At 35.3% G+C, this 12,703-nt stretch overlaps 1 protein-coding gene across 9 annotated transcripts in view; it reads left to right on the top strand.

Annotated features, from left to right (window-relative positions):
* The window catches only part of LOC126777832 (calcium-dependent secretion activator), a 64,660-nt gene that overhangs the window by 12,409 nt on the left and 39,548 nt on the right, over positions 1 to 12,703 (top strand). The window lies entirely within an intron of this gene.

Here is a 12,703-nt window from a genome sequence, read left to right as displayed (position 1 = left end):
AAACAAGCTTAAACCCCAAGGACGGACATTGGCTACCTAATACCCGCCCCTCTCCCTAACTTAGTGGGTAGAATACGTGGAAGTTCACCAAAGGTCGCGGGCTTAAAACCTGACAAGTGCAATTTAGTTTTCTTTGAATATAATTACATACATAACTTGACTTTACAATTCATCGTGTTCACTATTATGTAATTCTAACCAACCCATATAGGAGCAGTATGGAATATTCACCAAACCGTCTCCTTACGAGAACACTTTGATATATTTTTGGTATATTTACGTTTTACGTATTTTACTTTAATTTTATTGATGTCTCATTTCACCATGGTTTTTTTCATGCCTTTATCATTTTTCGTTTGTTTAATCACGTAAACTTCTGAAGTTTATACGAATTCGTGTAACAAGACCGCAAAATTTACATTTTATGAATTGCGTGAGTCGAAATTATTTAAAGGGTTAACCCTTGGGACTAAAACCTATTAGCATTAAATAATAAACAATATTTTGTTACAAAAACATTTATTGTTTCTGCTCTAATTTATTATTAATTAGTACCCTTTGTATTGAAGATACATTTTTCGCTCAACGTTTTCTCTGTTCATCTAAATCTAACAGAATATAAAATGAAAATAAATATTTCAATATAAATTTCAAGTTCTATTTATTATGTTTATATTAAAAACCTTCTCAAAATGGACAGGAGGCCTTAGCCCAGCAGTGGGACATTAACAGGCTGTTACTGTATATTAAAATTTATTGATTACTTACGTAAATTTAAGAGGTAACCTGGACCAGTTAGAAAGCGTGAATCTTAACATGTGATCGCGCGTTCAAACCAAGGCCAGTACCACTGCATTTTAATGTGCTTAATTTGTCTTTATAAATCTCGTGTTAAATGAAGGAAAAAAACGTGAGGAAACGCATTGGAGCTGCGTGATAGAAAAAGCTCCAAACCATCTCCTCATTCACAAACTGTTACTTTATTATTATTTTTACATAAATTTACGATACCTACTTTTCTCATTTACCTAATTTTATTATATAACAGCTACCCGTTGTTACTTCGAACGCGTAAAACAATTATTTTATCGTGATAATTTTCAACCAATGTCCAGATACGTGGCATAAACATTCGCCAATAAATCTAATCAAATAATTCGCCCGTCCAGAATTTATATAATACATCCTACACACGCACCACGTGTTTATTAACGCTTTTATTTAAATATCTCGTAACGCTTCTAATATTACGGGCCCAAAATTACAAAGCGTAAAAAAAATTATCTACATAAAGTACAATAGTAACAGTTATACATTTTCACATTAAAAAGCAATGGATAATGTTAAAAGTAAAAAAGTAAAAGGCTGTTAATGTCCTACCGCTAGGCTAGCCTCTCTTCTTTCGATAAGGATTGGAGCTTATTTCACCATTCTGCTACAAAGCTGATTGCTGGTTACATATGTGGAAGATTTTAATCATATGTAACTTAAGTGATACTTGTCCAGTTTTGAACCTGCAATCCTTGGTAACTATTGAAATCGGAGTCACTGTTTCTCACGGGTTATTATACTGTTTCGTATTTTAGTTGATGTTTAAACGTAAAAACAATTTTATAGTTATTATTTCACATAAACTCTTATACCAAGTTCGCACGGTTCGATTTTAGTGGATCAATATTTCTTGACCAGAAATAACTTAATTATTTGATTTCAAGAGAGAGTTATCTAAGAAATTTTAAATAAAAGAAAATGAAACCAAGAAAATTTTAGAGGTTGTAATTTTTTTTTTCTGTCAACAAGAATAAGTAGCAGTTGATCGATAAAATTGAGTTTGATACAGATTGACTTGAACGTGGTTTTAATGGATATAAAGACAGACGACGGAAATTTTTAAAACAAATTAATGTTATAATAATGAGTGTCAACAAATATTTACATTATATATTTAAAAATATATAACTTTCAAATCCAGAGTAAACAGGTTTCTTATAAGCAAGCCTGCTACATCTTAGACCGTGTCGATGCTTAACATCAGGCAAGTCAACGGTCAAACGCTGGCCTATTAATAGTAAAAAAAAAAACACCTTCGTAGCGGTGTAGTTGAGTAATATTGTAAATATAAAGCTATGTATAAAGATCATGAGAGCACTACATTCAAGTACGTACTCTTACAGTATCAAGTAGCAACGAGTTGTGACGGGAAATTCTGAAATGCGTATGTTAACAAGGACGAGGGTCGTAAGGGTGACTTCAGAGATAAAAATCATTTTTTTTTTTTATGACAAAGTAATTTTTTTTTTTCTAAATTAAACGAATTTGTAAACAAAGAAATATAAATATAGAAATTTTTAAAACTTATATTTATTTATAATTGTACGAAATTTAAAAAAAAAAATTCGTAATAGTTTACGTTAAAATAAGGAATAATTATTTATTTAAACAATTTGTTACGATACGTTTGAATAGTATAAAAATATGATATATTTTATGTATTAATATTTCGCCCACAGCACCGCCTATCGGATTTATATTTCGTGATTTTTCGATACTTAACCGACACATACAAGTCTGAATATTTTAAACATATATAGAATTCGGTCATAACTTGATTATGGCACAAACTATCTCGGCATAGTTAAGAACCAAGAGCCGTATGGACCAGCGGTTAGAACACGTCATATTCTTCAATTCAGCTATATATGTATTTTATTATTGAAGTAAAATTTTGCTTGAAACAACTTTTATTTGTATATTAAGTTAGCCTACAACTGTTATCAATTTTGTAACACTATTTTTATATAATCAATAAGAAAATGTATTTCTTAATATGTAAAGTTGACTTGTAAATAAATAAATAAACACGTTATTCTAAAACAACTGTATCGCTGTTATGTATGCTTTTGTTCGAAGTTTCGTTGATTGTGCAGAGATAAATAGTAGCCTTTACCCCAAATATTATTTAACTTTTTAACCCCCCCCCCCCCTCTCCCATAAAAGGATGGGCGTTACAAGTTTAACGTGTTTGTCTGTGGGTCTGCCTGTGTCATCGCTCCCAAACGAATGGACCAATTGTGATGATGTTTTTTTTGTTTAAAACCTGATGGAGATCGTCCTAAGCCTTAAATTATAAATGTCTGTTCAGGCATTTGAAGACCACCAGCTCATTTCCTACTAGACAAAAGGGTCTTACTTTCACAGATCCGATTGAATAGAAATTTCGGTCCCTCGACGCGACGACACTCGTAATACAATATTAATTGCTTATAATAAAGTTAAAGAGACTAATATATTTGTTTTTTCTACTTTTTAGAGTCTGCGGGTTATTTGATTTTTTAATTTTATTCCTTTATTTTTGTCAGTGGCTTCTAGCTGTGCCAGCAGGGCATGGATTATTTCACCATGTCAATGTCAATGGATTGAGAAAACATGGACGATTTCAAATACAGGCGTAATAGAAGCTCATTTGACCATACACCAGAAATAACGGATACAAAAAAAAAAACAAAAGAGAATTAAACATAAAATATATTTATGATACCCGTTAGGGTAGATGTACATATTCTACCGCCAAACAGCAATACTTAGCATGCTTGTGTTATGGTTTGAAGGGCGAGTAAGCCAGTGTAAATACAGTGAATAAGTATATAACCTCTTAGTTTTCAAAATTGCTGTTACATTGGCTATGAAAGGAATGAAATTAACAGACGACAAAAGGGACACCTAATGATAAGTGATCACCGCCCATAGACATCGGCTCTGTAAAAAGTATGAATCATTACATCATCAATGCGCTCACAACCTTTTATAACATACAAGAAAAACACGAAAAACCGTTTTTCTTTATATATATATATATAAAGATCTATCTATGAGCGGTGATACTTATCATTAGGTGTCCCTTTTGTCGTCTGTTAATTTCATTCCTATATATATATATATATATATATATATATATATATATATATATATATATATATATATATATATATATATAAGTTAAGGTGCTGCAATGCCGTCTAGTGGCACTTTACCACAAAGCGTAATGTTAATCATTCTCCACGAAAAAATACATACAAACTTGTACTGCACGAAGTATTTCCTTCGTTATTGTTTGTACAAGTTATAAGCACAAACCGTGACCAAAGTTTATTTTACATTAAAATCTTGAACCATAGTCCCACTGTATTACACAAGGAAACCATTGTTCGTAACATTCGTAATATTTTAAACACATTTTACTAATTAAGATCTACAAACGACTCTCGTTCCTCCACCTTTCTTTTCCCTGTGAAACAAATGAAAGGGTCAACATTTTACTGCTACACTCGACATTAAGGATAATGCTTTTTATATTACAACTTTATGGCTATATAACTGGGTTATGCAGTTAGTTTTTTTAACTTCCTATTTCGATAAGGGAATATATATCTAATTTTGAATTGACTTAAATTCTAAGTTATCTTTATGCTGTACGCGTTTATCACTGAACTCATACACTTCTAGCGCTACCTAGTGACAAAAAGTTTAAGTAACTAGGAACCATTGATGATTTTGAAGTGATACTAAATTATAACTATAATCGTTGTTACAAGCGGCACATTTCAATGTTATAGTGTGTAATAATGTAATTCACATTCTTAGTATAGTATGGTATAGACTTTTTATTTGTCCAGAGGGTGGATCTACCAGTTATCTGTCCGATAGCTGGTTGGAATCACTACGGGTACGCGACCCCGGACTGCTCTAGCTACTAGTGCCACATTCCTGTATCTTCCGTGATCACAGTATCCTCACCCCTCTCCTTGATACGCTGTTTCCCAAAATTATCCCAGCGTCACGCCAAAGAAGAAGGAAAACTAATATTAAACCCGGAGCGGTGCCTCCGTTTAGGCGTAAGCCAGTTACCTGCGGCCAAACCAGCACCACACGTATTGACTCGTCATTCCTGCGGATCCTGCTGGGGAGGAGGAGATGGTGGCATGGGTAACTGGACAAGCCCGTGTTGTCATAAAGTCGCCTAGCCCAGGCGTAGCAGCATCCACGGAGAGGACACTTCGCTCACCTGTCTTGCAGGTGGAAAACAACACGGAGAGTGGCAGTCACCGGTTATAAGTCAGCACGAATAGGCGTAAGTGCGGACGCCAGGGGCCACTCTTGACAGTAGGAGGATCCATCGTAGATCCATTGATCAGCTACCGCCTGCTTTAAGTTGGGCAGCCCCCGATCAATAAGGTACTGATTTGCCTCAGCGTTAACTTGTTCCGCCTGGGTGAACGGAACACAAGCCTTACAGCTAGACGTTGACGCTGTGACATTAACCACCTGCTCAAAGGAACAAAAATCCCAAAACCCACACCAACGCTGCTTACATGCGCTTTGCGACATGGAATGTCCGAACGATGAGGACAGGCTTCCCGAACACCTAAGGAAGCTCCGATTGCGCCCAAGAACTGCGCAAAACTTACAGTATCGACGTGGAGCTTAAAAGGCTCAATATTGATATTGTAGCCTTACAATAGACCAGAACTGAAGGCGAAGGGACTCATCAACTCATCAACGCCATAGAGACACCTGTAGGCGTTTCCGAGCGGATTACGATCTTGCGTCTAAACACAAAAAGCGGCTTTGTCACGCTAATTTCCGCTTATGCACCGACGCTTAGTTCAAAACCTGAGATCGATGTTGTCACCGAAGTCGTCAAGCTTGAGTGTCTCTTACCCATCCTTCATAACCACCTGGCTAAGTGCTGGGAAGAAAACTACGTCCCTTGGGATATGCGAGATGCTAACATCGTCACTCTTTATAAAGACAAAGGCGATCGTGGCGACTGCAACTGTTACCGCGGAATATCTCTTCTTAGCATCGTCGGTAAAGCCTTTGCTAGGGCCATTTTAGGCAAACTACAAAGGCTCGCCGACCGCGTATACCCTGAGGCACAATGTGGTTTTAGGTCCCAACGGTCAACTGTTGACATGATATTTTCACTCAGACAGCTACAAGAAAAGTGTAGGGAGCAACATACCCCCTTAGTCATTGCATTTGTAGACCTAAACAAGGCTTTTGACTCCGTGAGCAGAGAGGGATTGTACTCGGTTCTTGTCAGAATTGGATGCCCCCAAAACTACTAAGGATAGTGCAATCGTTCCACAAAGATATGGAAGTCACCGTCCTGCATAATGGCAACACATCCACGCCATTCGAAGTACGCCGTGGTGTTTGTCAAGGTTGTGCACTGGCCCCCACCTTGTTCGGAATATTCATCTCGGTGCTTCTGAAGGTTGCTTTTGGAGATGAACAGCAAGGCGTCCACTTACACACGCGAACCGATGGTAGGCTGTACAACATTTCAATGCTCAAGTCCAAACGCCACAGGGAGGACCTATTTGTAGATAGTCTCCTCTTCGCTGACGACGCTGCCTTCGTTGCTCATAACCAGGCTCAACTCCAGAGTCTAATGAACAAATTTGCCAGAGCGTGCGACCTCTTTTCAATGTCCATAAACTGCAAGAAGACCGTTATTTTAGCGCAAGGATGTTTAGAGCAACCAGTCATCTTGCTTAACGGCGCACCTTTACAGGTGGTTAACAAATTTTGCTACCTTGGGTCGCATTTGTCGAGCAATCTCTCGCTTGATGCAGAGATCGACTTCCGCATCGGCAAAGCAGCCTCTACGTTTGGGAAGCTCTGTACAAGGGCTTGGGATAACAGACACCTTACGGTGAAAACGAAAATGCTTGTTTACCAATCATGAGTCCTAAGCACACTCTTGTATGGAGCAGAAACGTGGACAACGTACGCAAAACAAGAACGCCGACTAAACACATTTCACTTGCGCTATCTTCGGAACATTCTGGGCATCACATGGCAGGATCGCGTGACAAACGAGTCTGTTCTAGGCGAGGCACAGCTGCCTAGCATCATGGCCATTCTCAAAAAAAAAACGGTTACGGTGGCTGGGACACGTGCATCGAATGGAGCAGACTCGTCTTCCAAGGCAAATACTACTGGGAGAGGTTGTGGATGCAAAAAGGTCTGTTGGGTGGCCTATGCTCCGTTACAAAGATTACGCTAAGCGTGATATGGTTGCATTTAACATCCCTAGCAATCGATGGGAGGAACTGGCAGAGGACCGCGCCAAGTGGCGACGCCTTATTCACGAAGGTCAATCAAAGCATGACAATGCCTGGTTTAAATTACTAAAAGAAAAATGCACTAGGCGTCATGAGCGGGCTTCAAACCCCCGCCCATCTGGGGGCGCATACACTTGTCGGAAGTGCGGCCGAAGGATCCTCTCTCGCATTGGTCTTTTCAGTCATGAACGCAAGTGCCTTAGCGATGCCGCTTAAATCATCTGTCAAAGATGCAGAGGCCTATATGAGACTTTTTATAATTATTTTTACGACAACAAACGTTATAAATATGTTATTTGTAAAAGAAACAAATGTTTGCTCCATTTGTCGGATTCATCATTCTCGCGGCTTAACTGTCTCTGTAATATAAAACAGGAACAAAGAATGAGGCCTGACACAATAGCTGTATAAGAAAAACAGCTTACTAAAAGCTTTTGTAAGGTTGTTGCTTTCGTTTGTGTTTTACGAATTGAAAGCGTAAAAGATGTAAAACTCAAGTCCTGATCCCTTGGGATATTATCGTCCCTTATCTTAATACAAGATTTACGCTTAATTGAAGTAATAAATAGGAATATTAGTAATTTCCTTAAAAAGGGAATTGCTAATTAATATTTCTTTATAAAAATCTAAGCACAGAATCAAGAGAGTAGTCAAAATATTCGTTATCCAAGTAATTATCTGTTATGTTACATGATTCAATTAAATGTAATGCTACCGACGATTCAGAATACCGATTCTACTAATAAGAACCGGCAAGAAACTCAGTAGTTTCGCTTTTTTATAATGCAATTACATTAATCAACTATATGTAATCAAAATACTTTATTTATATTTATATAATATTGTATACATTTATTTGTTGAATAAGAATTACCATATAGAGAACATACACAAACTTAATTACTAAAAAAAAATTATTAAACAATTACTGTTTTGTATATCACTAAATTAAATAAATGGTAAAAATAAAAACTACTATTTACAAACATAGCCATATTTTTTTTTTTTTTTTTTTTTTTTTTTTTTTTTTTTTTTTTTTCAGCGATTATTTTTTTTTTTTTTTATTTTATTTATTTGGGAAACATACAGCATAATATAATACATAAAATTTAGTAACAAAATAAATTTCACTTAAGCCAACAAAGTTTCCACTTATACAAATATTAAGTAATATGTATGCCTTATTAATTTAACTTAACAGAACTTTTTTTTAAATGGCTATGTCACTATTATTTGATAATAAATAACGTCCGTTAGTATAATTAAAACAATTTCACATTAAACAATTCTCGGAAAATATTGTTCATTATTATCACATTAATATGTTTTCAACGTAAATTTAATTTAATATTTACGTGTCTCACAATGTCATCGAGCTAGAAATAAATTCAACACAAGAATATTTTCATCAAAACGGCGGCCATATTTAGACGAGCATAGGTTTTTGATCCATCTTACGCCTACGTCTGTCTTATTCGAAATATAAATGGGATCTTAGAAAATCATTTCTCGCAAAGATTTTCTTTTCATAAAAATCTAAATTATGTTTTGACTTATCAACTTGGATTCGTATTAAAATAGACAGTTGTGGATGGTGACATAATACAGATGTAATATGGCGACTGACCTCTTTGACATAAACATGTTACTATGTGCGTCTAATAAGCCCGAGGGATTTTTCCTTCGCTATAAATATAGAAAAAAAACCCTCAGTAAAACCCTGTATGAAGTAAGTTTATTACTTTCTAGTTTCCGAGTTTCCGACTCTGAAAATTCAATACATCTTTCCTGAAGCAAAGTATTCGTTTACATAATAATAAACAAAATTAATTACATAATACAAAAATAAACAGTTTTTTTTAAACGTGAAATTGGTGCTCATTGATTTCTAGTGCGTATAATTTTTTTTTAAATATAGTTAAGTTGGTATTTATTTATTACATGATTAAAGAAAACATTATAATATCTAGTATGGCAGTATCTAGCATTCAAACCCGTGCAAGTACTACTGAATTTTCAAGTGCTTAATTTGTGTTAAGAATTCATCTCGTGTTCGGCGATGAAGGAAAAAATCTCAAAGACCTCAAAAAGCGGAGGAGGCCTTAGCCCAGCAGTGGGAAACTCATAGGCTGTTACTTTATACAATGGCACGCTTTTAACTCATAGTCATAGTATAGCAAGCAGCGGTATAGCAATACCGATCTATAAAGTACTGAGTTTCTCACCGGTTATAATCGGTAGAGATAAAATTTCTTAGTTATTTAGTTTTGGATCCAATTTAATCCTAACTAACTAACTAACTTGAGTAAATATTATTTTGATTTTCATATTGTATAGTTTATCAATCAATTTTTAGATACTACATTAATTGTATGAATTTATCACATGTCAGCTCGGAACAAAATTGTTTCTCTTCGGAATAATCATGTGTTTTTCAGACAACTACGCCTCTAGTTATATTCTAATGAACTTAAGCTCTGGATAGCAAGCCAAATTACATTTCAGACAGGCTGTAAAGTCTCTTTGTGTGTTGTTGTGTTAATGTTGGTACTGAATAATTTAAAAGCGCTTTGTTTGTCGAAACAATTTTACGCGGAAGAAATTAAAAGAAATTAATTGCATTTTTATTTTTTTAAATTGTATTTTAGAAAGGCAAGGCAAATGGGCAACAAATGGACTTATCGTTAAATAAATGTCTTTGATTCGAGTTGAAGCGATGTCTGGGTTTCAAATACTTATATAATTTCTTAACATTATAGGATGTTCTTATGCTATCCGCTATGCCTGTTCTTCCGACTTGGACAAAAACATTCTACTCGAGTCGAAGCGATTTCTATCGCCTTTCGTCCGCCAACTTTGATCACGTGACATATTTAATACTTACGCTAATCGACATGTAACTTAACGAGGTCTGCTGTTAGTATGTGGCTTCTCTCGTAGAAATTACAAGACTATTGCAAGAAGTAAAAATATACTACTAACAACGCCAACACGCAGGCAACCAGAGGAACTGTGATTTAATGTCCCTGGTACTATCTATTTAACGATAGAAAATCCTCTGTAATATGGCATCCACTGTAGTATGATAGAATTATAACTTTAGTACCTCAGAAATATTTCATTCAAACATTACAAAATGATAGAAAAGTTTTTTTCCATAAAATATATGAGATACAAAGAAAAAAACGCCGAACATAATTATCAACATTTTTATAATAGCTTTAAGCATTTTCGCCGAAACGAATATTATAACATGATAAGCCAACATGACGTCTAACAAGGCAATTTATTAAGCCAATTTATCCCTTAATTGCCTGTAATTAAGAGCTATTTTGCTGGGTCATGGCTGAATACTATTTGTAAATTCTTATCGAAATCATTAATTTACCATAAGCTTTTAGAGATATGGTGACATATAGAAAAAAAAACTGTTATTATTATATAGATTCACTGCCTCGTTGGGCTTGTGATTAATTTCTTTGCGAGATCAATTTTCATCCCTTAAGGAGAGCTCTGCCACGAGAAGTGCTCAATCAGGATTTACGAGGTCATGAACTAATGGACTGATTGATTCATGAAGAAGTGTTATGTGTATAATTCATTAAAGTTTTGTATAAAATGGCTGAAATATAACGATGATTGTTAAAGGTGTCGTAAAAAATAATACGGACTGGAAGCTTTACTGGTATGCGTAAACCAACAGAGTTATACATATATATTACGATATAACCGTTTTATATAGACCCTTATTCTACCCGTGCAGAGCCGAGATGGGTAGATAGTACTCAGTATTACTGTATTTAATGTATAAGGGCACCCAGCCTAGATTCTACCCACAAATATCCCTTTGGCATACTGAAGACTTTTTAGGATTTAAATGGAATATATTTACTATCGTAACGGCTTATAACTATCCCACTGGGTTAAGGCTTCTCTTTGAGGAGAAGGTTTAGAGCTTATTCTACCAAGCTGCTCTAATGGTTAGATACACATATTTCTCCACGATGTTTTTCTTCACTGCCGAGCACGAGATGAATTATAAACACAAATACTGGTGGTCTATTACCACCAAGTAGAAGTAGTGTTTAGTAATACGATATTATCAGAATTCAAGATAGAAATAGGTTTTTTAAAAAGAGATAAATCAATATAACTATACAACAATAAAGTAAACGTAGATCGACATGTACAATTTACACGCACAAAGAGAACAAAGGAATCAAAACTGAGCAACTGAAATATTATTTATGAGATATCCGCCACAACCGAGAGTCCAAGCAGAAGTGTCTTAAAGACAGCCTGGCCGGTCGATGAGCTCGGCGGGGCCAGTAGTTACTATGATGATCATCACGAGATCAAGTCCCGCCGCTAGGCAACGCCCCGTCGGAAGACATTCCTAAAAATTTTTTTTTTAAACGAGGATCTAATTCATTAATTCGCACGGCAAATATTAGAGAAACGAATGCCTTGCTCAGGCATGGATTTATTGACTTTGCGTAATCTGAACAAGTTTATTTTTCCTTCTCTTGTTTATACAATGTTTGTCACCGTTTCTATCAAAATAATCAATATTGTTTTAGATATATGTCCCTAATGCTGATGTACGTATTTAATTTATCGATAGTTTGACGTCACACTGTATATTATTCTACTTTTCGGTTGCTTCTGACTATATAAATTTGACAATAACTGTTATATTCTTAGTGCCTAATTACACTGGCTTACGTATAATATCCGGAACACATCAATATAAAATTTTAATGTTCGACGGTAGAATAATTGATGTGGTTACCCCTGATGGGTATGAAGCCCTACTAGCAATGGTCTTTATACTTCGATTGAAACTGAGAGAACGTCAGGTCAAATCCCATTGTCTCGCAATGATAGAAATAACCAAATTGTTAGTATTAACTATGTATTAGTGTTAAGTGTAATTCTTACTTAATCCTAGCTAATATTATAAAGGCATATATGAGTTTGTTTGTTACGCTTACACGCCTAAACCACTAAACTTGTTTTAAAAATTTTTTCACCGATGGAAAGCTACATTATCAGCGAGTAATATAAGCTATATTTTATCCTCGTATTTCTACGGAAACGGGAACTACGCGGGTAAAACCACGGGGAAAAGCTAGTAATATTATAAATGTGAAAGTTAGTTTGTTTGATACGCTTTCACGATTTAACTATTCAACCGATTATCACTAAAACTTGCATGTTGTCTGTAGTATAGAATAGAATATAGAGATATTCCTAAAAACGCCCCTCCCTTTCACGCGCGGGATGTTCCGCGGACGGAAGCTACTAGGATTATATGACTGTCGGGCTTCAAAGAATTTTCAAGTAGCACTTGCAGTAATCGAACTGACCCTGATTTATAAAATCCCTGCCAATAAATAGATAAAATGTACATATTTCAAATTAACATATTATCAAGCTTTAATAAATGTAAGATAACTAGTCGTTCTACTTATTTTTGTGACAGGATACTCCATGCTCTCATAGCACTTATTAGGAAATAGACACGGTACTTGACTTTGCGTTATAATTAGTGTCATTTTTATATTACTTTA

Source organism: Nymphalis io, chromosome 24 (genome assembly GCF_905147045.1).
Source record: "Nymphalis io chromosome 24, ilAglIoxx1.1, whole genome shotgun sequence".
Lineage (NCBI taxonomy): Eukaryota > Metazoa > Arthropoda > Insecta > Lepidoptera > Nymphalidae > Nymphalis > Nymphalis io.
This window is presented reverse-complemented; position numbering and strand designations above follow the sequence as displayed.